This window comes from Esox lucius, chromosome 22 (genome assembly GCF_011004845.1).
Source record: "Esox lucius isolate fEsoLuc1 chromosome 22, fEsoLuc1.pri, whole genome shotgun sequence".
Taxonomy (NCBI): Eukaryota; Metazoa; Chordata; class Actinopteri; order Esociformes; family Esocidae; genus Esox; species Esox lucius.
Window position 1 is genome coordinate 17,866,965 of NC_047590.1, and position 27,142 is coordinate 17,894,106.

Below are 27,142 nucleotides of genomic sequence, written 5' to 3' on the forward strand. Positions count from 1 at the left end.
GTTTGATTTGCGTTGAAAAACATTGTGATAAGAGGCCTATGGCAACTCTACAGGAGCTAGTCTTCCATGTCTGACCTGGGAGAGAATGTCTCCAAGACCCTGAGACCAAGTGGAAGACGATTCTGCGGTCTGATGAGACCAAAATAGAGTTTTTTGGTCTCAAAGCTAAGTGCTATGTTCGCTGCAATCATAAACACTGCACATGATGCTCAGAACACTACCCCTACTGTAAAGCATGGTGGGGGCAGGTGGGGGCTCTTTGAACATAAAGGGATGCAGGAAATTAGGGGTATCTTTGAAGAAAACCTGCTAAACTTGACTTGGGAGAAGACATATCTTCCAGGAGTACAATGACTCCAAACATAAAGACAAAGCCAGAATGGAGTGCCTAAAAAAAAGACCAATATCCTGCAGTGGCCCAGTTAAAGCCTGGACCTTAATCCAGTTGAGAATGTGTTAAAATTTGATGTTCGCTAAATGTCCCATCAACCTTTCTGGTGCTTGATCAGTTCTGCAGAAGAATAAGAATAGGCCGAATAGCTATGTTAAAAGCTGATACATTTATCCCAATTGACTTGTGGCTGTAATTGCTGCCAAAGATACACTATATCATAGACCTCCAACCCTCTCCTGAGGACCCCCCAGCCATCTCACAGTTTAGTTTTAGCCCTGAACTAGCTCACCTGATTCAACAGGTAAGGGCTTGTTAATAAGTTAATAAATTGATTCAGGTGTGCTAGGGATACATCTGATAGATGAAATGGCTGGGGGGGTCCCCGGGAGAGGGTTGAAGACCTATGCATTATATGGCCAAAAGTATGTGGACACCCCTATTAATTATTGAGTTCATGTGTTTCAGCCACACCCATTACTCACAGGCGCATAAAATCCAGCACATAACCATGAAATCCCCATAGACAAACATTGGCAGGACAATGGGTCATAATGAAGAGCTCAGTGACTTTAAACGTGGCACTATCGTAGTATGCCACCTTTGCCACAAGTCAGTTTGTGAAATTTCTGCCCTATTAGATCTGACCCGGTCCTATTAAATCTGCCCCTGTCAACGGGAAGTGCTGTAATTGTGAAGTGGAAGCGTCTAGAAGCTACAACAGCCCAGCCACGAAATAGCAGACCACGCAAATTCTGAAGCACATAGCATGTAAAAATTGCCCAGAATGAATGTTTTAAGTTTATGTTTCAAATTCTTCTATTTTTCCCCTTAGATATTCCCCATTTAACTTACCTGCAGGACCGTCTATCAGCTTCCATTGACTTGTAGTCCTACCCCAAACCACCTTGGACTAGCTTATACTATTCTGGTGTTGTTCGTTAAGGGAACAGATGCAGTAGAGATGTTGTATTATTGGTTACATTTAGTCTTGTAATTGTTTGAGGCAGAATTCTACACAGTGCCCCTCAGCCATCGAGCGAGGCCAAAATACTGAGACGGGTTCCAGTTCAAAATGGGCCATGGGTAGATGGAAAAAGTTACAAAACTGTAACAAAACTGTTCATATTGGAATATTTCAAAACTGTAATATTCAGATATGAACAAGCATGAATAACTCGTGTGAAATTCCTGTTACTAAGGTATTTATGTAAGAATAGTGCCTGCTTTATTCAGAGAACCAAGCATAGGAAAAACTAACTGCATGATGATATACTGTCCACTAGGTGGCAGAAGTCGTTTAGATTTATCTCAGTCTATTCGTATCTGTACGACACAATTAACACATCTCCACTAACTTTTGGCACATGATTATTCAAGTAGCCTACGTATATATGATATTCATTATTACATGTTAAATCGTTTGAAAACCACTGAATGTCTTTATTACCATGTCGAATGAGATTATGTAAATGCTATAATAAATGTGATTTATTCTGGCCTACAACTATAGAAATGGTTGGTAGAATATAAAATGAATTATTAACAACCAACACATGGTTAAAACATTTTAATGTGTGAAATTAATGGGAGAGATTAGAAAGGATTTGCAACAATGTTTTAACCTGGCAGGAAAATAGATGAGGATTGACGAAAATGAATCAATCCATATGGACCGATTTACATAACAATCCCATTAACTGGTAGATGGCACTGGCCTTTTCATCCATCTGTTTAGAGAAGTGCTTGCTCACTCCTAGGATAGCGCCATTGATTAGTCGAGTCTGGATTCTGGGCTGGACAGGAAACGCGAGACGCATAGTGTGTATCGCCCAACAATCCTGGGAAAGAATGGGATAGAGAATGGGAAGAAGTCTATGTGCAAACGGAGTTTGTATGACAAGCGGTTAGTGAAAAAAGAGATGAGGACAGCGGACACTAGAGTTATTTAAATTGATGCACAGAAGCGTGTTATTTGGACCAATAAATCATATAATTTCCTCGGCAATCCTGTGATTACTGCGTTTGGTTTTCATCATCCATTGGGGAGAAAGAACAGAAGACGAGCCGCTGTGTTGAATTCCAAATTAATTGTAAGTGGATGGTGAAACCACCCTTTTCTTACCTTCATGAATGTCTGTAGAATTGTATGATAATTGTATTAATTAAACCTGGTTATAATGTAATTTACATAAATACCTTAAAACTAGTTATGGTGAAAAGACCATGGTGAGTCCAGAAGGGGGGGAGAGAATTGATAGCTTGCTGCTGTGAATTGCTGGAACAATGTAAATATGCCTGTTTTTAATTTACCTTACCAAACGCTGTGACGTCAAAGCTAATAGCCACTATATTGCGTTAAAGGGTTATATGCTTTGCGGTGTTCTTATGTGACCATTTCATATTCATTTTTTGGGGGATAATCTGTGTGTGGCTAGCCATACTCAAGGACCACGCATAGACCATGACCTATTGAAACAGATGACTGGACAACTGTTCTCGAGTGAATGTTCTTATGAGCAGAGTGTGGATTCACTGTCTGACGCACTGTCTGAATTGGTCATGTTATGATGTCTGTCCGTTGATGGTCTAGGACAGGTAAATATGTGTTCATCCAAATTCTGTGACTTCATCCTCGGCTCTCCTCGAATTCGATGGGTGTAATGGATAATCGCGTATTGCTCCCTGTCATTCCATTTTGAGCTACGTTTAGCAGGAAAACGTTTTTGAATGTTGCACATATTTTTAGAGGCACGTTCTACACATCCATTTGAACGTCCTGCTAAGCCCAATAAGAGTGTCTAACTGAACATTGTCTTCTAGGGTCGCCAGTCCCCACCCTGTGTAAAGGCTTTTTTATTGGTACTAACTTATCAAAGCTCGACTAAGGTTATATGCGTTGTTCCGTACCGAGATAATTATTTTTTCGTTCCTGTTATATTATTAGTTATCCTAATCTTAACACGTTGAGCCTACATGTATTGTACGCTGTCCACGGTACGCCCTTTTCTCGCTACTTTGCAGCTTATCATGCTCACTTTTTTTGGTGTCCACCATGTTTAGTCTCTCTTCCCATTGGTGCATGACGTATCTGCAGATCGGATACTTAATTTGACCACAGGGTTTGTCATTCATGTATCGTGGAAGTTGTGACCTTTGCCTGCCTAGACCAAACAACGCCGACAACATCTGCTATAACAAGCGGCAAAGAGGTTTTATCAGCTGTTGTTTTTAGTCTCTTCTTTATCCTTTAGAGTAAGAGGTTTACAATTGGACGTTGAAATTACTCACTCCCACTGTGCTATTTGGGTAGTGGTATTAATGCATAATCCATTTGAGCACTCGTGCCGTTTAATAAAAGGCTGAGTAAATGGATTTTAGGTGCTCAAACATGTTGATATATCTCTGGGCTAAACTAGGGCCTTTTTTTTAAAGAAACACAATTGACAGTAAGTACAGCCCCCTGTAAAGTTAACCATCATTACCCATGGAGTTCATAGGTCATTGTGCTGAGAGATGCAGTGTGCAATGCCACTATCTGGACACTATGGCCTCAGGTTCCCTCTGCCTGGTTATATCTCAATTTAAACATGTTATGTGGGGGGGCACAGGTGTTGCTATCAAGTGGTAAGACTGGTACTCTGGTGAAAATAGGCTTGTTGGTTCTGTCCTGCTGCCATGTTAAAACCAAATGGTTTTGTATGTTTTTAGGCAGCCATATGGTAGCCTACCATACGTTTACAAAGCCCTGGAAATACTGAAACTATGCGATTTCTCTGTGTTACTTAGGGACAGAGCAGTTACCTTTTTATAGGCAGTGAAATCCTTTCACTAAACATCCTCCAACAAACATTCCAAAATGTTTTGCAACATGACAATGAACATTTCATATTTGACAAATTCAAGTTGCCTTTTTCCATTGTCCTCAATTCTGTTCGGTTTGTGCTTTTTCTAAACATAACCCATGCTTTAATGGGTTATGTTTTCCACTTGTGCTGGAAAAAATCAGGTTGAGAAGGCAGGGTAATCGTATAGGCTAGTTCTGAACTGGGGCCCATAGTGCGATAATGAAAAGAAGTGCACTATATGGCGAATAGGGTGCCATTGACACCGGCTTGGTGTCATTTTAGTTCACTCTTTTAAGGGTAGATGTACGGGAGTTCAGTGTCCCTCTATGTCCTGAGGGGAGCGGGAGATGGGGAGAGACTGCATGTCTGAGAGGAAACTGCAGAGCACAACTAAAAACCACACAGCCACTTAAAGCAAGTAGATACTGTACATGGTTTTCTCATTCACTAGTCTTGACCATCAGAAAAACATGTTTTCAGACTTGTCTACCACCTAGTTCCACATTGATCTCCCTCTTATTTTTTTGTCCTAGTGAAAGTATAGTTTCTAAGTAGTGGTGGCAAAGTTAATGGGTTTGTATTGTGTTAATGCATGACGTTTGTCTTCATGCATTGAAACTTTTTGCAGTTGTTTCTTGTTTGTACATGGACCTTTTAAGTACATAACACAACACTTAACAAAAACACTGCGCCTCCAGGTAACATTAATCAATGGTTTTCCTTTCTGTCAAGGATTCATGTGGATTTTATATAGTTTAAATTAATCATGTTTTACACAAGTCAATCTACTTTTGGGTTTGATGAAAAACTACACTGTATAGCTAATGTTAATAATGCTGGCCTGCTTACGTTAGCAGCAAGCTAACAAGTGGATAAGCTATGCTCACATTTTGATTACACACAAGTAGCTAGTGTCAGTTCTGGTGGGATCGTGGTTGAATTAGTTTTTTCCCCCTTCTGCCTTTGTCAGTTGAATTGGGTGTATTTGGACATTTTGAGCATTAGACTTATTGCTGTAGCGACCTTTGGTTATATTATTTGTTTACATTGTTTATGGGAAACTGCTATTAAAACTAATTGGTTGTTTGGTTGTTGAATCCCTTGCGATCAGAGCATTTGGTGACTGTGACTCACTGCATCGCTTTTTAAATGGAAACAAATCTCTCTTTAGGGTCAAAGGAAAATTAAAGCATCGCAATTGTGCAACTTAGCGCTTTTCGTACATCATTTGACAGCCCTAGTTTTAAATTGTTCAGAACACGTCTGTTTTTTTATGTTTTTTTTTTACAAGACCCATTCTGCTTATTGGTTTTCTTGTTACCACTTTTCTACCTCTTTCAAATGGTCAGAAGAAGGTCAAACCCTCTGTGTTCACGTGGCTCGAAACTAAGCCCGATTTACACTATCCTGCCTCTTTCCTTTCATGTACCAAGTTAAGTAGTTTAGCTGCTGATCATGAGAACGTCGCAGCTTGCCTAATGTTCCCCCGGGGACAGAGCGGGGGAGGGGAGGGGTGAAGGCTCTTCCTGCAGGGGTCGTGGGGTGGAGGTTTGGGGGGGGCGGAGGACGTTGTTCCACGTGTCGCAGGCCCTCTGCCCTGCCGTCCACCACATGTCCGTGGGCATTAAAAGTTGCCTGAGCCACGCACAAAGAAAGCGGCAACACCAGAGACGCTGGGTGTCGCTTTAGCCGGGATCCGTTACACCCTGGAGGGTGTGAATTAGTGGGGGTGGAGGGGCTGCTTCAAACGTATTTGTAATTTACTATGATACAGCTAGATTAGGTAGGGGAAACCTGAGATTGGGGCCTGGTAGGGGGATGCCAGTGGGTTGGGTGTGCTGTGGAGGGGGGTGGGGCTAGCAGGTGGTGAGGCGCCACGTTGACCGGCCGAGTTGCCACCCTCGTATGCCAACCTGGGCTGGGTCCATCGTTGAAAGGCGTGGGTGCACCCTCCCATCCCTGCTTGGATGCACAATACCACATCTAGGCGTGAGTTCCCCTTATTATGGTGTCTTTGTGCATGGCTCCTGGCTATCGGTCCTGGACTTTTCATGGAACATTTTCTTGACCTTTGATGACAGCTGCAACTGCCATTTTGGAACAAAGGCAGCAAGCCACCTGCCTGCCCCGGGCCCCGTTCCATAGACTGAGACGGTGGAGATTTTCCCATGGCAAAACTGCTCACGGAGTTAGAAACGTGCATGACTCTGTGTAATAAACAAGATCATGTATTTGTTTTACGTTAATGAAGTAGTTCACACATGAACCCTTAGCTGTTTTTCTAAAGGTATTCGCAATCCTCAGTTCACCCTGTACGTTTTGGCTGTTTAAAGGGCTGGTCAGTACTGTCTTTCTCTCTTACTCTGTTTATCTCTCTGTCCTGTGTTAACCGGAAGAAGGTCAAATAATTAAGGTTAAAATAACCGTAGACTTCAGTAGGCACGGGGACTGTTGTCAGGTGTCCCGCATCATCTTGGAAGGTGACGTGCTACAATTACATTTCCACCCGTTTGCTCTGTAGCAAAATGTATCACTGCAAAACTGCCGTTTTGTACATCTAAATGGAACTATTGCAGTGTAAACACACTCTTAGATGACACATGCAGTTTGTCAGAAACTGTCCCGCATCATAGAGCAGGCAGCAATGCAGTGCACTGGCAACACACAGCTTGCTACTTCTTCCCTCAACAGAATGTGTAGCCAATTCTCAACAGTCTTTAAAACCTGCTGTTTCACACTTTGGATAAATAACACTCCTTTTCCATCCCCCTCCCTCTTTTTTCCTTTCTCTTGTCTCTTTCTCTGTTTTCTTTCTATCTCGTTTTCCTATTTCTGTGTCTATCAGTCTGTTCTCTCTCTTCCTTGTTTCCCTCACTAACACCATGGGCCTAAGTAGATTAGGTAGTTATTAATCAATAGCATGAGCACAAAGGCAGGTGGCTGAGTATGCTGTGTCCTCAAAGGCCCGCCTCCCTCTGTTAGACACCGGCAGATGGTCTATGCCTGCTCCTTCTTTGGTCCAATCATTGTTGACATTAGTCATGTGACAGGAAATTGTACTCTGTAGGGAGAGAGAGAGGGTCACTAGCTTCTATAGCCATGATCAGTTTCCACAAATTCAGGATTGAAAAAGAGCAGCCCCGCCCTGTTCTTACTGACCCCCCACCCCCCTCCACCGACCTAATCACCCTGAAAGAAGAACTATGCGGTTAGGATGGGAGAATCCCAAACCCAGTGGGAATTTTACTCTGGAATTCCAGTTGCCAGATAGGATGTCTAGGAGGAGAGGAAAGAGGGTGATAAACTCCACCTCTACCCTGACAAAGCCCCCTGTCATGACATTGACAAACAGCCAGGACTGGCTGATGGGACTGACACAGGTACAGCACAGGACCCTATATTTTATCTCGGTCTGACAGGGATGATGTATGGCCGATGTCTCTCCATGCATTATACCCAATCCATAAAACAATGGCGTCCAGAGAGCATTGAACATGTGCAAAATGAGAATTGGACTGAGTAAAGTTGTCTACTTATCAACCCATCATTGTTGCACAACACTGCTACGGTGGCTACTAATTCATTACTTTCTGAATCTGATGTAGAGAATGGCTGCATTTCAATTTTCCCAAAATATTTATAGGTTTTAGGTCTAACTTCTTTGCCTTACTTATAATCCAATGCTTGGTAAATTGACCCGTGGCTTAAACAGTTTGGCCAAGATTCTCTCTATCTCCTCTCTTGTCTCTCGCCCTCATTAGGCTGCGTACAGCATTTTTTCAATTTAACCCTCCAGCTTTGCCCGATGTGATGCATTTTATTTTGAAGACTGAATCCTTAATATAAAGAGTATGTTGTCTACAGAACTTTATAAGTGTTATAGGCTAAAGAAATGTTGTTATAAAGTGTTATAAAGGCCAATGTTACGTAGAGCCTGTTGCAAGTTTAGTTGCTGGCTGTATCATAACTGTGAAATTACCTGACATCATGACGTAATGTTTATAACATTTACCATTGATATGTGTTCATTATTACGAGAACAGTTTGACTTGTTATAAAGTTGTTGTTTTTACACGATGAGTGCTTTAGAAATTCACTAAAGCTCTCTAGCACACCTCTAGGGAGGCACTGCTCACACTTTGAAAACCCTTGATCTAGAGGAAACACTGATTTGTTTCATTTGGTCTAGTTGATATATTCAAGCCTGTGGCCTAGGGGGGTGTAGCACGCTCTAAACGGCTGCAGTATTGGTTCTGTTCTGGCCCATTGCTATTGAAGCACATACTCTGTAAAATGTCACCTCTGTCAATAACAAAGTATAATTTGAATTTACAAACAAATTATGAATTTACAAAAAAAGTTGTAGTCCAACCTGGGCTTTGTTCTAAAAGGGAACCCTATTCCCTTTTCTGTGGGCTCATTTTTGACCAGGGCCCTACCAGCCCTGGGTCAGAAGTACTGCACTGTTATACAGTGGATATAAAAAGTCTACACACCCCTGTTAAAATGCCAGGTTCTTGTGATGTAAAAGAATGAGACAAAGATAAATCATGTCAGAATTAATGTGACCTTTAATGTGAACAATTCAATTGAAAAACAAACTGAAACCTTTGAGGGGGAATAATAAAAAACGTTAAACGAATACTTTGTTCAAGCACCTTTTGATTTTATTACAGCACTCAGTCTTTTTGGGTAGGAGTCTATTAGCATGGTACATCTTGACGTGGCAATATTTACGCACTCTTCTTTGCAAAAGCGCTCCAAATCTGTCAGATTGCAAGGACATCTCCTGTGCACAGCCCTCTTCAGATCACCCCACAGATGTTCAATAGGATTCAGGTCTGGGCCATTCCAAAACATTAATCTTTTTCTGGTGAAGCCATGCTTTTGTGGATCTGGATGTGTGCTTTGGGTCGTTGTCGTGCTGAAAGGTGAACTTCCACTTCATCTTCGATGCCTGAAGGCCCCGGTTCCAGCTGAAAGAAAATAGCCCCAAGCATGATGCTGCCACCACCATGCTTCACTGTGGGTATGGTGTTCTTTGGGTGATGTACAGTGTTGTTTTTGTGCCTAACATGCCTTTTGGAATTATGGCCAAAAAGTTCAACCTTGGTTTCATCTGACCATAACACATTTTCCCATGTGCAAACTTCAGCTGGGCTTGGATATTTTTCTTTGTAAGAAAAGGCTTCCGTCTTGCGGAGGGAAGTCCAGTTCTTGGTAATGTCTCTGTTGTGCCATATTTTCTCCACTTGATGATGACTGTCTTCACTGTGTTCCATGGTATATCTAAAGCTTTGGAAATTCTTTTGTACCCTTCTCCTGACTGATACCTTTCAAGAATGAGATCCCTCTGATGCTTTGGAAGCTCTCTGTGGACCATGGCTTCTGCTCTGAGATGCAACTAAGAAAATGTCAGGAAAATCCTACAATTACAGCTGAACTTTGTGATTAATCAGAGTCACTTTAAATGATGGCAGGTGTGTAATGACTTCTATTTAACATGGGTTTAAATCTCATCTCATCTTCATCCGCTTAACCGGTATCGGGTCGCGGGGGCAGCAGCTCCAGCAGCTCCAGCAGGGGACCCCAAACTTCCCTTTCCCGAGCCACATTTGCCAGCTCTGACTGGGGGATCCCGAGGCGTTCCCAGGCCAGTGTCGACAAATAATCTCTCCACCTAGTCCTGGGCCTACCCCGAGGTCTCCTCCCAGCTGGACGTGCCTGGAACACCTCCCTAGGGAGACGTCCTGGGGGCATCCTTACCAGATGCCCGAACCACCTCAACTGGCTCCTTTCGATGCAAAGGAGCAACGGCTCTACTCCGAGTTCCTCACAGATGGCTGAGCTTCTCACCCTATCCCTAAGGGAGAAGCCAGCCACCCTTCTGTAAAAACCCATTTCAGTCGCTTGTACTCGCGATCTTGTTCTTTCGGTCATGACCCAGCCTTCATTGACCATAGGTGAGGGTAAGAACAAAAATTGACCGATATATCGAGAGCTTTGCCTTCTGGCTCAGCTCTCTTTTCCTCACAACGGTGCGGTAAAGCGAATGCAATACCGCCCCTGCTGCTCCGATTCTCCGGCCAATCTCCCGCTCCATTGTCCCCTCACTCACGAAACAAGACCCAGAGATACTTGAACTCCTTTACTTGGGGTAACGCCTCATTCCCTACCCGGAGGAGGCACTCCATCGGTTTCCTGCTGAGAACCATGGCCTCAGATTTAGAGGTGCTAATCCTCATCCCAACCGCTTCGCACTCGGCTGCGAACCGGTCCAGTGAGTGCTGAAGGTCACTGACCAATGATCCCATCAGGACCACATCATCTGCAAAAAGCAGCGAGGAGATCCCCAGCCCACCGAACTGCAACCCCTCCCTACCCTGACTACGCCTCGATATTCTGTCCATAAAAGTTACTAAATGTGATTGGTTAATTCTGAACACAGCCACATCTCTAGTTATAAGAGGGTGTGCACACTAATGCAACCAGGCTATTGTAAGGTATTTCTTTTTCAGTTTTCCCCCTGGAAGATTTCAGTTTGTTTTTCAATTGAATTGTTCACATTAAAAGTGGAAAAAGTTCTGACATGATTTATCTTTGTCTCATTCTTTACATCACAAAAACCTGGCATTTTCAAAGGGGTGTGTAGACTTTTTATATCCACTGTATGCTATTTGGGATGTTGCCTTCTGTTCCTTCAGTGACTGACCTAGCATGACCGTGGCTGTGTCTTTGTTGCCGTGGCAACGGCCATCTCCAACCAGCCAGCTGAGATAGAAATCATCATCATCCTTCCCATCCTGTGCACTCGCTGCTCTCTACTCTGAGTTTCAGCTGGTTCTCATGGAACATGGGCAACAGCACTGATGTGTTGTGTTTATATGAGGTGGTTGAGAGAAGCCATTATTTGGGTGAGAGGTAGAGCGAATGAGAGACTGGGTCCGAGACTGTAAAACACAGAGAGAAATTGGTTTATAGAGAACAAGAACAAAATGTGTGTAGACTCTGGAAACCCTGGCAACAGGTCCTTACTAGAGCAGATGATGCTAGTGATTTTCTACAATGTAGCGTTTTCCAATTGAAATTGAGAATGTGTTCTTATTGGACAAGGTTAGGTAGAGGCTCTTCATTTCAAAATGTTTTACACCCTACTGAACAGGACCCTGGTCTAATTCTGCTTTGGCCTAGACCACAGTTGGTAATAGTATTCATTTATATGCTGACACCACCATTATCCATGAAATATGTAAGTGTTCCCTTCACTTTCCTGGCTTTCCATGCACAGATGAATATACTGTAACGACCCATAAAACATCTGACGCATTGCCATTAATCTCTTCAAATTCTTGAGTAGCTTTCACTTTCTAGATATCTTGACATACAATAATTTTCTTTTTCAGTTTTTTTCCCACCCACAGTTTTATGTAGTTTTTTTCTTCTACATACAGCTTCGGAATTAAGAGACCACTGCTCTTTTTTCTTTCCTTTCCATAAAAGTTGAAAAGGAAGGTTTTGAGTGAGGAACAGCAGGGTCAAAATTAAGAGAGCACTGCAAATTGAATGCTAAAATGAATTGGCTAAAATGTAAGATTAATAGTTAAATTAAATGGCTACATTAAGTTATTTCCACTAATGGGGACAGAACAAACAATCAACTCAGGTTGTAAAAAACATTTCTGCGCTAAGAAACTGTATTTCTGTTGATTTTTAATTGCATAAATGGTTTTGATGTTGCATTTTTCTGAGATATGTTATGTTATCTTTGTCAATGAATGTGGATGGAATCCATGTGTTCCAGGGGGTTGGTGTACTTTTTCACACCTGTAGATCGAAGGCTAGTTGGACAGGAAAGACAATATCCTAATTCTCAGCTTAAATGTACACTTGCACACTTCCCATTGGCAATTTATTCTTGAAAAATATTTGATTGGGTGTAAATAGTTGCTTAAGGGAGTTTCCACCATTGTTATATGAGGGGAATTTTAGTGTATGGTTTGGGAGATGGGTGGAGAACCGGGATGCAGCCAGCATCTTCCTGCACTGTTGCCAATTTTTGCTGCTGGCCAAGAGCAGAGGTTGAACTTTATTGACCACCTAATACGGTTATTGGCTGACCTTTCCTCAACCTTCAGCTACAAGCTGCACACACAGTGGTTACAGGACTGATGGCATTGTTTGGCAAATGAATGATTGGGCATGAAATCTTTTGGAAGCATTTTGAAACTGAAAAGGTGGGTATTCTTTATTGGATGAGTCCAAGTTGTACCATTCAGCTTTCTTTTGTTTGGTGCCTAAAGATGATAAAACACCATCCTGGCAATTGGATCTAGAGAAGGGAGAAGGAAGATGTCAGTCTGGACAAAGACCGTGCAGCTGTTAGTGTTACAGATGCCTCCTAGAAATGTGTTTTTGGAAACAATGAGGTCATTCTCAGCCATTTTTCTCAAGTTGTTTAGCCTATTTCAGCTAATTTTATTCCAGGTTTGACAGTTGAGTGTAGCAGTGGCGTTTTCCTTTAGGTTTCTGTAATCCCAGTCAGAGGTAGTCACATTGGTCAAAGTCTGAATGTTAAGAATTACTTGAGTGCTCTTCCATTCCCTGAACATGATTGGGTTTTCAGTAAAGGTGGTCGACCCAAGAATGTCAGTTGAAAAAGATACAACTGCTACAGCTAGCCAAGTTGTTTCTTTTAATCAACCAGATGCCCTGTCTCTCCAAAACAGGTGCAACTGTGACAGATGACTCATAACAAAACCTGTATCTTTAGTCACATAGGAGGCTCATAATAATACATTTCATGGTTTGTTTGTGTGGCTCCCCCTCACAAAGACCCTCTCATTCACAAATACCCTTCCCCTCTAAATCCAACTCCCTGACTCACCCCAATCTCTTGGCTTTGGCCTGGTCTGTGGTTTTTTTGTGTGGTGATCCTGATTTAAACACTCACGTGCCAGAATGGAAAGTAACGTAGTGATGCCTGACTTCAGTTCAGCCACTGAGTTTGGCGGCCATCATGGTTTTTCTTTGACATCAGCGGTCTGCTCACAAGTCCAAGGTCAGCCAACACAAACCTGTTGCTACATACAGAGAGCGAGTGAGTCCGGGCCTGTTTATATAAAGTACTTTTCATGTAGCAGAATCAGCCTATTTTAGTCTATTATGTCATATTACATAGGTTTATGTGATTTGTCATTTGATAAAAGCATGGTGCTAGTAAGGCTAGGGTTGTTGGTTTGATTCCCACAGGCAGGCTGTACAAAATATTATTAAAAACTCACAACTGTAACTGTAAGGTGCAGTGGATTAGAGCATCTGCCTAGAGCCTATTTAGGCCACATGAATTGTAATGACAACAAAGGTATTAAAATAACATTTCCATAACAAACAATGTTCAATTCACAAAGGGCACGCGATGAGGGGGAACACATGCGTGCGCAGTTCTTGATCCTCAAGGCATCCAAACGATTGTTTACCTTCTAATTAACCTGGCTGTTTATGCATGGAGCCCGGAAGGACGTCAGCACCAGCAACGTCACCGTTTATTCCACCCCAAGGCCACATTGAGCGAGACATCGTCGTCACACCTCAGAAGCTGCAGGGAGTAGCTGTTGGAGGGGTCCCATGTTACCTTGGAAGGTGAACATTTGCATTTTCACCCATTTACACTATTAAAAAAAACAACATACAAATGTATGCAAATCTGTCAGCACGTCTCAAATAAAACTATCATAGTGTAATAATGCACTAATTGACTGCTGTGTGTGCGTGTGTGTGCGAATAATATACGTAATAAGAGGGGCCTGATCCCTGGAACAGTCCTTTAAGGTATTTGCAGAGGTTCCTATGGAAATTGGTAACTGAAATAAATATAATTATTAAAAGGTTATTCAGCAAAACAAGTGTTCTCTGTTGGTGCAATGCCATACAGCAGGATTAACCAAACTTCTCTGGTATTCCCATGTGTTTCACATTTTTAATTTTAACCTTAAATTGACACATTTCCTTCATTTGGTCAACATTTTAATAATTAGTTGACTAATTTAATCATTTGTTCCAGTTTTGGCCTAAAACAAAAAGCTAACAAAAAATGCGGAGGCTTTGGGAAACCCCTGCCATACAGCATTTACCCCAGTGTTTTTACCCACAATGCTCTGACTTTTCTGTGTCCCCCTATGGGGGACAGCACTCGTGTCTCAGTGGACAATGGCACAGTCTGACCTATTCTCACCTGGGGACAAAGCCAGGCACAAGGCAATTTTTGGCTTGCATTTACATAACAATGACCAACAGGGAACTTTAACACCTTCCAACAATGCGGCTGCCTTGGGTGATGCAGATATTGTTGATTCTCTTCAATTCACGTCCTAAGTGTCACCTCTGGAAAATCTACACTACAGATTTTAGTTTAACATCAACACCCGCAAGTTTCTGTGGAAAAGTTATCTGCATGGGAGAATGTGTCTGTGTTGGCATTTACCCATAAACTTTAGCATTAGCTAAGGGTGACTCGAAGACTGCATCCGATCCCGTGGTCATTGTGGGAAAATTCCTGACGCTCCATATCCAGTAATTCCCACCATGTGTTTGGGCGCCCTCCGGGACCGGACTATGGAGATTCCTTGTGAAGACTAAAGACCTCCCTGGTAATGGAATGCTGACCTCGTCCCGGGAGTTCTTCCTATTTCGTACAGATTTCTATTAAGATTTTAGGAGAAAAGATGGTGAGCTTGAATAGAATATGGCTGCATTCATACACAGGCAGCAGCACTCAGTACAGACACATTGATTTAGATCACTATACCTCCTCAGGCCAACTTTAATCACTAAATCAACTAAATTGATTACGTATTGGTATGGTTTGTGTATAGACTGTTTTAGGTTTATGTATGGTCTGTAAAAAGCTTAAACGCCCTTTTTCTTCTTCTTGTTTTTGGATGCGGCCTCTGTTACTTTGGTCAGTATGAATACTGGTTCCACGCTAAGGTTTGTCTTTGAAGATCTCCATTAACTGTCTAGCTTACCATTAACACATATGGAACAGGGTCATGGAGTAGGTCTTGTTTCAAGAAAAGATTAGGCCTGCATTTGATCAAAACCACTAGGGCTTCAGCAGTAACTATGACCGGTTCCCAGAGCAATGAAAATTCCCCTCTAAAATGCTGGTCTATTTAAAACATGTTTGATTAAAAGCTTTGTATTAAATAGATGTGAAGAGAATGGGTGTTTCATTTATTATATTTTTACAAGTAGGAACATAAGACGGAGACCTCAGAATAAAACAGCAGCCTCCTAGTCTGCAGTTCCCCGCATCAGAAAAATACACATTGCATCATCCAAATATTGTCACTGTCAGAGCGGTTGGACAGAACAAACAAAACTGTTCTATCTGAAATGGCCCGTGGGAAGAGATTTTCCCCAGGTACAGAAAAGTCAGTTGGGGAAAAAATGTGTTAACTGATGCAATCTGTGCAACTTCCCCGTATTTTGATGATTACACTGCATTTCTGTGGTGGTGTATGAAGAGCCTGGTCATAATGACATGGCACTGTAATGGCGCTTTTCCACTGCATGGTACCGGCTCGACTCTACTCGCCTCGCATCAGGTCCCTTGGTGCTTCACTCCTCACCAGGTGGCTTCCTGAATTTTAACAGGACCCTCCTGTGTCACTTCACATGATCAGGGTGACAGATAGCGGCCTTAGCCTACCTGTCCTCTTAGTTGGAGGAGGATGTATAACGAGACGGTGTAACAGATGTTCTTCCTGTTAAGTCAGTGTGGACTGCGTGGGGTCAGACCCACACGCACAGCTTTGCCTTCCGTGGCGTTCAGTTTACTATGTACAGTGGATATAAAAAGTCACACCCCTGTGGGAAAAAACCTTAAGGCATCCGTTATAAAGCTGAAGATGAGGTTCACCTTTTAGCACGACAACGAACCAAAGCACACATCCAGATCCACAAAAGCATGGCTTCACCAGAAGAAGATTAATGTTTTGGAATGGCCCAGACCTGAATCCTATTGAACATCTGTGGGGTGATCTGAAGAGGGCTGTGCACAGGAGATGTCCTCACAATCTGACAGATTTGGAGCACTTTTACAAAGAAGAGTGCGCAAATATTGCCATGACAAGATGTGCCATGCTAATAGACTCCTACCCAAAAAGACTAATTGCTGTAATAAAATCAAAAGCTGCTTCAACAAAGTATTAGTTCATGCAATCAGGTTATTGTGAGTTTTTTTTATTTTTCACCCTCAAAGATTTCAGTTTGTTTTTCAATTGAATTGTTCATGTTATAGGTCACATTAAAGGTGGAAAAAGTTCTGACATGATTTATCTTTGTCTCATTATTTAATATCACAAGAACCTGGCATGTGAAGACTTTTTATATCCACTGTATATTAAGTTCCAGGGACCGTGAGTGGAGTAATTTTTCTCTCTTTATTCCCTCTTTGTAACAATGCAAGTCTTTATTATCATCACTTCTACAAAGTGCCCCTTTTCCAACTTCCTGCTTCATGCTCAGACAGGAAAAGAGCGCACTGCAGGATTTTGGCGGATTGTGGCCGGAGCAGGAAGTTTAGGCAGGAGAAGGATACACTGGTGTCATGGTGATTTGAATATACAGTTCAAAATACGGGGCAGTTTTCTCCATATACTTATTTTAGATGGGGCATAGAAGCCCACTGTAACCTCCGCACTTGTCTCAGTGCAAACAAAGGTCTTCATTGTTATGTGGGATAAATACTGGCTGTGGGGAAAACCAAATTTAATTTAGAAAATGAGAAACTTTCCCACTGAGGTTTTAAACTCCATTGCAAATAGAGGACAGTAGCAGTACACGTAGCAACGTGTGGCAGGTATGAACCGTGTGTGCGGCGCCATTATACATGTTAATTTTATGTATGAACGAGTGTTCGTGTAGTATAGGTTGAGTACATACTAGCCAATACTAGGGCTCCAACACCACTTTGAACACATGGTCTTTTTTAAAACATATTTGGGACACATAAATTGGCCGATTTAATGTAATTAATACACTTAGAAAACATTTACCAAATGCATATAACATTTATCAAATGTTGTAGATGCATTTGAAAATGTATTAGAAAATACATACTAAATATATATTTCAATACATTTGGGAAATATACTTTTGAATACATCTTTAAAATGAACAGCGTTTGGCAGGCTGTGTCTCAAACCTGTGATGTATGGTTTCCATGTCAAGCTTGCTAACCACTGCTCCAAACAGGGTTATCTGTTTCTAAGGGGCGAGTTGTGGCCTTACCAAGGTTGCTTCAGTGCGTTAGAGTATATTGGTGACTGCAAGATAATATGTAAATATATATCTATAAATATATATGTATTTCAACACCTGAAAGTGATGTCATCAATACATCACTAATGATGAATATTTTGAATGCGCTGCATTTGTTTAGAAAATCCGGTCCTATTATTGGCTGTAATATAATATTGATTTCGACAATAACCCCGTCCCTGGGTTACACCTATGTGACCCCACAGTCCTCGCCAGGCCCAATATCCACTACAACCTGAGGCCTTTAAGGGAAAAACACTTGTGTCTAGCTGTAAAAGAGATATTGGTCATAGTTTGTGTTCCTTGTTGAAATAAAGGTATAATACTTTTCAGGTCTGCTGTGAATTGATAAAATATAACATGTTACATGAATGTCACTTTGTTTTGAAATACATTTGGACAAAATTGAAGTGTATTTATACATTTTGACATACATATTGGAATAAAAGGTGAAATACTTACCTGAAATTTCATACCTGAAATTTATTTTAAATACAGATAAATATATTCAACATATATTCATCATACATTCTACATGCATTTTCAATCTCAAAAATAAATATTTTTTCTCTATGGGCAGGGTTACAATTTGGTACCACATCAGTACAGTCCAAAAAGTTATTGTTTGATTACGATATGTGCAACGGCTTTTGATTAATCAGAATAGCCTATTTCTTTCCCCAGCTCAATCAGATTTATTCCATATGCATTCAACACAGTGTAGCTAGCTATTACAATGTTGTTTTAAATGTATTAATCTGGGTATGAAATGTGTACATGACCGTACGATAATCATTTAACAGTCTTGGGGGTAGAAGATAAGCTGGTTCATGTCGGTTACAGACATGCTGCGCTGGTTTAGCATGCCATACCGTCATGAGTAGAGTTGGGGTTATGGCTTTGGTGGCTGGGGCCATTGACAGACTATTTTGTTTACTTCCTTTGCGCTTACCGCCTCTGGGGGAGTCACTGCGGCGACTGCAGCTGTGCATACCTACATGTCAGCTCAGCTACTCAGTCTGCGTCGCAGTGTTTATCCGGGGACATTATTGCCAGGCAGATATCATGAGCAGGGCTCTTCGTTACTCAACTGCAAGTTGAGCTGAGCCTGAGTGACAGTATCACGAACGGAAGCTAACTTCGATGTGTGTTGTGTTGCACACAAACACCACAACAACAGCACACGTACTGTAGAAATCCCACACAGCCCCCCTGCGTTCACAAAGTGGGCCACATGCTTTGGGGAGGACAGTTGTTCTACACAGGGACAGTTGAGGTCAGCTGGAATGGCACAGGACAGAGCGGGTACCCCAGCAGAAAGGGAGGGGGCGGGTGGGTGGGTGGGTGTGTGCGCTCTGAGAGGCCGCTGTGATTTGCCTCAGTCACATTCACCACAGTGTTGTTCACATATCCTATTGGTCGATTTGTTTGGGATTGTTTTGAATCATGTTGTATGTAATGAGTCAGTAATTTAAACAAACAGACGGTAGTTTCAGGCGGAGGTTTCATTCCCACACACTTCCTGCGTCGAAAGTCCAGTGAAACGATGCATCGAACTTTGCCCTCATAAAGCCGATGCAGTGTTGAGAGCGATAGACATCGGCTTTATTTGTTTAGTCTACCAAACATTCATCCCTCAGAACAACCCCCCCCCCCCCCCCACTTGTCTTGCGCACCCTAACACTAATTACTACTCTGTAACGTTGTCGCAGGACAGGTGGGCTGACTTGATACTGCAGTGATTTGGAGCAAAACATCGCAGTTAAGGCATGAATGAAAAAGTGAATTTTGCGCTTTAGCTAGCAAACTAGCCTATTGAAGGAACATAGAGTTGCATTTAGTGGGCTACTAGCTAATTAGCTTATATTTTTTAATATTGTTTTGCTGGCTCAGGTTGGATTGGATTTAGATGGACAGTTGTTTGTTTGCCTGATCAGGTGTGAGAAATACCGCTCCATTAAAAATTAAATCAAAAGATTGCAAATCCTTCATTAAATTGACGTCACTCCCATAGAATGATGCGGCCACTCTCACTTAGGCACATTTGAAATGGTTGTTGTGCCAGGCCCACAGGTACACTGAGAGAAAAAGAGTGACTCAGAGGTGACTGACTGAATGACTAACGCCTTGTTTAGCATTGCAATTCATCCACACGGAGAACAAGGCTAGTGGTTGTGACTAGTGAATCCTGTAAGGTTGAGAGTCAGGTTTTGATTAGCTTTGAGTTTGGGCCTGTGATTTACAATGTGACTGAGTCTGGGGCTGGGAGACACAAGTCCTTTGTAGTGTGTGTGTCTGTCTGTCTGTCACATAAGCTACCCTGCCACATTGCGTGTGTCAAATTCACTGCTTAGTGCAGTTGCTCAGCCCCGTGTGCAAATGTTTCTGTCTAAAAATGCCTCACATTCTGAATTGCCCAAAAGCTAATCCCTGTGAATGTGATCTGTGTGCCTGTGTCTGTCTGTGCCGCAGTTTGTTTGGTTTCTTCACAGCACGATGAGACTAACCACTATTGATCCATAGCTCCTATTTCTCACTGAGTAATGGCTTTGGCTTTTTCTGTTTCCACTTAAAACCAAAATATTAAATCAAATATTTTCCTGAGAAATATTTATTTTACATTCCTGTTTTCTTTTCTTTCTCCAGGAGATTTAAGTTTGACCGTCATTGATTCGTTGGTCGTGTTTCCTAAGCGGGACCAAGCAAGAGACACACCAAAGGTAAGATATAGTCGTAAAGCTTCCTTTAGGCTGCGGTTTAGACGGTAACCAGACACTGCTACATTGCTTGCACCTCGTCGATGTTCTTAGCTGAAGACCACAGGAAGTCGCTGAAGACCACAGGAAGTCGCAAAGCGACACAAAACAATCATGGACCATCCCACACACCAATACAATGACTCCCGTTCCAGTTATTTCACAGAGACTTTCTGATACCTGTCGTAGTTGTATAATAATTTCAATTATTACAATGGTTTCTTCTCCTAAACATAAGGCCTTGTAAATCAGTTCAAAATGAAAGAGGATAAAGACAAGGATCTGGTCCATAAATTCCAGTCAGAATAAATGGATCCATTTTAGGGGATTGACAGCAACATTGTGTTTGTGGTTGTGCCCCAAATGGCTCGATAGTCGTTTTGAAGTGGCCTACTTTTAACACGGGTCAATGTAGTGAATCTGTAGTGAATTTGAGGACATGGTCTTTTCGCTTGAGGTATGTAGTGAACAGGTGCATCCCCTGCAACCGTCCCGCTCCTGGGAATTGGGAAAGTAGCACGGAAGTGAGTTATTTATTTTTTTAGCGCTTTCTGCGTCCAGTACAGTCATGTACAGTATGCCTGTTAGTACAACCAGGGGAATGCAGGGTTGTGTGCTAGCCCAGCTACACTTCACATTCGCTCCTCTACAACTATACCCTGATACCTACTCTTGTGAAATGCAAAATTAAGAGAAATCTAACTAGGGTGGGAAATTGTTGTAAGAGAATGTAGGAAAGTATGTGCGCCAGATGTAATGCGACGAGTTGTACCCCATGTCGCTCTATTTAGAGACTGATACTCCCTTGAAGATGAGCGACTGTGGGGGTGTGGTTTGACTGAAGGACACAAAGCATTTAAAGGGGTCCTTAATAACAAACTGAAGCACAGACCCACTCTGCCCTGTAATTTAAGGCGTGTGTGTGTGTCTGTCTCATTCCCTCATTCACTTGACACAGCAGTTGTCTTTTCGTTTCAGAGAAAGCGTGGGGGTTTGTATGTGCTTATAAGTGGGACGGTATTCCGGAATTTGGAGCAAACCACCCCTCCTTCCGATTCCTTTGGGGCTTAAATGGGAGTAGGCCGAAGTTGGCTATAGAGTCTGATCTGGGACCAGTTTTATATTTCTCCCACTCATGGCAAAGGTTAGGATTGGGGCAGGAAGGCTGACAGTAGGTCTGTACTCACAGAAAGGCGTGGATTACTGTTGACATTTCACTGCTGACTGGTAGGATGCTATTTTTCTTACGTCTCCTCAGGGAAGATGTTTCAAATGGTTTGGTGTGTCTGCCTCTGTCCTTGAAATGCTAACCAACCCCTTGTGGTTGTGACGAGAATCCGGCTGTTCAAGATGAAGAGCAGGCCCTCGGGAGCTGAGGATTAGCCAGCGAAAAACCCTGTAAAGTTGTGAACATGCGTTCATCCTACAGTAGTGGACTGGTTCGCCACGTTTGTGCTCTATTTAGAGATTTGAATTTTGCAGGCAGGGTTGATGTATGTCCTTCAGGGCCACGCTGGCATTCACAAATAATCCGGGAGACGGTAGATGGACGGAAGAGCAGAATGGTCGGCGTGCCGTGAGGTGGCACAGCTGAAAGACAGATGGACGGGCAGATGAATGGACAGTGTGACACTTCCAGTCGGGATAGTTCCAAGGGCTCTGGGGTCTTCGGGGTTGTAGTGTCTCTGTGTGTCTGCCTATAGGAAAGAGGAGTGACGTGGTTCCAATGATGGACCTGTTTGGCAAATTTGAAAATGCCAAATAAAAATGGTCTTCAGACAGACAACTCTCCCACCAAATGAGGGCCACACATGCCAATATCTGGGTGTTAGGGAACCAATTTGATGACTGGCTGACCTGATAGGATGGTCTAGGGTGTGCCCTCTTTTCACGCTGAAGAGTCATTTGTTATAATCAAATCAGCCTTGCGATTGGCCTAAAATACCATCCCAGCCAAACAGGCAAAAATGCTATTAGTTTAATTTGAACAGCTCTTCCATAAAAGTACATGATTTCAGGGTTTTTAACTTGGTGTGGAGATTTCATCCAGTGTATATAGTAAAATCAGGTTTTAGACTGCACTTGGCCTTTAAAACCAGATCTACCTTACTCTGATCCCTAGCTTTGGGCTTATGCACATGTCGTGTGTTGAGCGTGTGCACATGTCGGGTGTTGAGCGTGTGCACATGTCGGGTGTTGAGCGTGTGCACATGTCGGGTGTTGAGCGTGTGCACATGTCGGGTGTTGAGCGTGTGCACATTTCGGGTGTTGAGCGTGTGCACATGTCGGGTGTTGAGCGTGTGCACATGTCGGGTGTTGAGCGTGTGCACATGTCGTGTGTTGAGCGTGTGCACATGTCGGGTGTTGAGCGTGTGCACATGTCGGGTGTTGAGCGTGTGCACATGTCGGGTGTTGAGCGTGTGCACATGTCGGGTGTTGAGCGTGTGCACATGTCGGGTGTTGATTGGACAGCTCAATAATCAGTGTGCTCTTTGTTCCCTAACAGGTGTGTGTGTGTGTGTGTGTGTGTGTGTGTGTGTACGCGACTTACGCACAAGCTCTTTACCACAGACACACAGCGTGGTTATACAGACGCTCTAGGCTAGACTGAGGTGGTGTAGTATAATCTGAACATGCGACATCGTTACAGCTGAGCCAGCCAAGATGTCTACTAAGTCATCTTTGCTCAACATAGACCTTTGAACAGTTCTGGGTCTATTTCTGTGCGGCATGTTCCTTTCGAGGCTACGACACTCCCATTGGTTACTGTGTGTGTGTGTGTGTGTGTTGCGTGCACACGTGCGCTAGCTGCAGCTCCTGACACTGCAGCAGGCAACCTAAGAGTCTCTGTGTGAAACCTGACTGCAAGAGAGAGCGCACTATTGATTCCACATTTGGCCCGTGCCCTGAAAGCAGACAATAACGCTGAGGCATCCTGCATGAGAGTGTCTGTCTGTTTGACAGACTGTCTGTGTGTTGGTGTGCCAGTGTTATTCGGTCTGGCGAATGGCCTCTTTATCTGTATAGTGGTTAAACAACAGCAGAACATGAGAAACAAAACCTCCTAGACATCCTATCAAATCAAGCAAAACAAAATCCCCACTACTACACCAACTAATAGTTACTTATCACCCCTGGATATCAGACATTACCATTGTGATATCAGTCTCTGTATACCTACAGTACAACTGGCAATCCGTTTCTATAAGAACATTCAAGTGGAATTGAATTTTAGATACATTGCAGATTTGGAGTAAACAGGTGATCGTAATGCTAAAGCTGCCTTTGTATGAGGTTTTAAAAGTAGGTTCTGTTTGACTGAAAACTACATGATGTAGAGGAAGGCATTGTAGGCTGAATACATGTATGCAGTTCAATGCATGATTAATATAAAATGCATGATTCACCAATATACTGCTTGGAAGTCAAATAAATATGTATCAGGTTATAAATGAAAGACTCATAAATTTTTTTGCTGCCTTCATTTATCTGTATTGTGTACAGTAGCCTATGTTATGTTTAGATTAAAATCATTTAGTCTTTATTTTTACCAAAAAACAACAACATATGTTATTGCTAGGAAGGTCAACAGTTAAACTACTGGGGGCAGTGATTAGCACACATCCGCGTAGCTAGCTAACTATTTATAATCAGCTTAAAACACAAGAGCCTTGACAGAGATGGGGTGGAGAACTTATCTTCTCATTTAGAGTTTATTCTTGGATATAGCTACGCAGTCCATATTTTATATTGTGTGTGTGTGTGTATTCTGTGTGGATTGTGAGCAGGTTGGGGCAGAAGAGTAAAACTTTGAGACGCTGAAAAAGTTAAATGGTTTCCTCATTTTCAGACTTTTAAATAACCTCACTCTGTTTGTTAAAATGCTGTTAATGTGTTAAAATGTAATTCTTAACATATGTACTAATGGTTATAAGGTATCGTATGAAATGGACATCGTAGTACATGAGGAACAGGGACCAATTTTGACTCAAAAGCACTGACTACTGGCTGAAAACAAACGTTTTTTGGAATGCTCCTTTAATGCCTATAGGTTCTTTCCACATTCACAACCGTGGTCCTATGTTCGTCAGGAACCATGAACATAGGAACCAAAACACATAATAGTGTGTGTATATGTACGCCTTTAAGCAGTGCTACATACCAGTAATGGCTCGTTTCATTTATGAAAATCTGAAACGTGGCAAATGCAGGGGCACGTGGAGTACAGAAACGGTACATATCAAATAAGATGGTCAAACAGACGATGATAATGATGGAATCATTTGCATGGCTATGTGGCTAGACCGTGGGCTCTGGGGGAAGGGACTACAGGCTGTTGCTGTTACTATGGAGAAGCCAGCCAGCCGGCTGCTATTGTCACCAGCTGACTTCTAGCTGCTGCCACAGGGTGGGAACCAATCAGCTGGTCATTCTCACTGTCTTCAGCCTCTCCCTTTTTTTCTGTGGGTGTCTTACGATCTGTCTGTCCCTCTCTCGATTTCTTTCCCTGTCTTTATGCTTTTGTTTGGTGGCTTCTCTTTCCTTTTGTCTGTCATTTTGCCTCTCTCTCTCTCTTTTTCTTTTTTTTTGGAACCTGGTAGGTGTTTTTCTCTCTCCCTTTGCCTATGTCTCTCTCCTCACACTATTTCCCTCTCTCTCTTGCCTTTGAATCTCTGTTAGGCGTTAGTTTCGCACCACACACCTTGTCACATCTCGTCCCACCCCATCTACCCCAGTACTTTGATTGGCCGTTCATGCCAGTGATGCTCTCAGAGTAGTTGACAGAGCCAAGCAGTGTACGATCCTTCTTACCTACAGGCTGTCAGGCGTGCCAGACTGATGGCGTTTTGTCAGCCCGGCCCTCCCCCATTTGGATTTGTATTGTCCGCCCCTCCCCCACTGTCCTTATATCTCCATCTTGGTACTCTTTTCAGCCACTCCCTCTCTACTGTCATTGCCCATCTATTTGAGGAAGTGTTATTATTTTTTTTTTGTAACAGTCTATACTGCCACAATGATGGCTCTACATTTGCTGTCCCCTCTTTGTCCTGCCTAGCTTTGACAGCCAGGGGTGAATGAGCACAGCAGGCTATCAAAAAAGACAATTAAAGTTTGATTTAATGATTTAAATATTTCAAAAATACTGTTGGTAATAGCCGGTTAGTCTCAACTTCCATCAAGTGCACATTCAGATAGCCTTGTCAAACTACGGTGGGTCTGTTGTCCAGAATGTCAGTTGACTATTAATAACCTAAAAGACTAAACTGCCAAAAGGAACATCACTTCAGGGCCATTCTGTGGATACACATTTTAGTTTTTCAGTTTTTGGGGGGGAATCATGCAGGACTGCCCCAGGAAGAACCCACACTCAGAGTGTCTTTAGACTGTTGCCAGGCTCTGTTCACTGGAACTCCTTCATTGCCAGTGTGGAGACATCGTTTTCCTTTGTGCCCACAGTATACAACACCAATCATTCCTTATATCTTCTCCGTTATATTATAGCCTACAAGCTGCACACAGTAGCTTAACAGTTATGAGCGGGTGCCATTCTCCAGCTATGATTAGTGGTCTCTTAGCCCCTCCCTTGTTGCGCAGATGGTGACTGTCATTGGCTGCCTGAGCATGGTGAATGAGGTTTCACTTTCCCTAGGGATGGGATGAGGTAAAAACGAGTGGAGAAAGAGAGGGAGGGAGAAAACATGAGGGAGGGAGTGGGACGAAAGGAAATGAGCACACTTCTCTGGACACGGCTACATGCCTGGAAATAGCCACTGTTCATTCATACACACACAAGCCTTCCTGGTTTGTGTCACACAGGAAATAAAAGCAGTTTAGAGCAGTAATACCTCTACTATATGTATGGCCTTTCTGTGTTTAGGCCCATGCACTCCCCTCTCCCAACCACACCCTCCTCCTAGTCACTCCTCAAAACAACCCAGAGGTGAACCCAGAGGGGGACCCAGAGGGGGCCACAGGAACAGCTGGATGCATTGACTCTGAAGTCGGGGCTAGGGGGTTGCTTCAATTGCTGTTAATGCCGCCTTTGGAAATTTGCAGTTGTCAGTGTTGTTGAGCGTGTCATGCTGGACCCAGTCGTCTGATCATTGTATCCAAAACGAATCCCAAATGTTGGTCTTGTGATTGCCATTAACTGGCCGTCAAGGTTTTCTTTGATTTCAAATGTATTATGGGACTGTATTATTTGAGTCAATAAATAAATGGCATAAATGCAAGCCAAATGGACAGCTAGACACCTACACTTAGCAGGGGATTAGGAAGTGCTGCTCGGTAGCAGTGTGCAAATAGCCAGTCTTCTCTGGAGAGCCAGGTTTGCCCACGGCTGACTCTTTATATAGCAAGGCCGTCCTTCCAGTGTGTCAACTAGTCAGTCTCTGCTTTGGTCTCTTTTGCTTTCCTCGGATGCTGTGGGATTTAGTTTTTGTGTTTGAGCATAACTCCAGAGCCAGCTTGTTTTAAGGCTCTCCTCTAGGTTAACCTTGCAGTAGGTAAGGTCTTTTTGATGACGTTCTTGCGTTTTCTCTCCGGTCATCTTGTTGAAGTTACCTGTGGTGTTGTTCTGGTTCTGGCCCGAGGTAGGTGTAATTAATGGTTTGCTCCAGGTCTCTGTCTCTGTACGTCAGTTTCTGACACTCTCTCCCTGTAACACATACAAGCACGCACGGGGGACCGTTTGTCATGCTGAGAATAACGGCCCATTATTTTACCAGTAACTGCAGTGCTATTCTTAAACACTGCAGGCCTCCCTGAATGTTTTACTTGTTCCCGTTGCACATTTGTGGTCCGCCCAAATGTAGTCGATGACG

At 42.8% G+C, this 27,142-nt stretch overlaps 1 protein-coding gene across 1 annotated transcript in view; it reads left to right on the plus strand.

The window, feature by feature from the left end:
• The first annotated feature begins 2,112 nt into the window (after window positions 1-2,112).
• Window positions 2,113-27,142, plus strand: part of raph1b (Ras association (RalGDS/AF-6) and pleckstrin homology domains 1b) — a 60,967-nt gene continuing 35,937 nt past the window's right edge. Inside the window, exons 1-2 of the mRNA XM_034289921.1 lie at window positions 2,113-2,484; window positions 20,209-20,282. The gene's annotated coding sequence lies outside the window, so the exon portion shown is untranslated. The remainder of the gene's footprint in view (window positions 2,485-20,208; window positions 20,283-27,142) is intronic.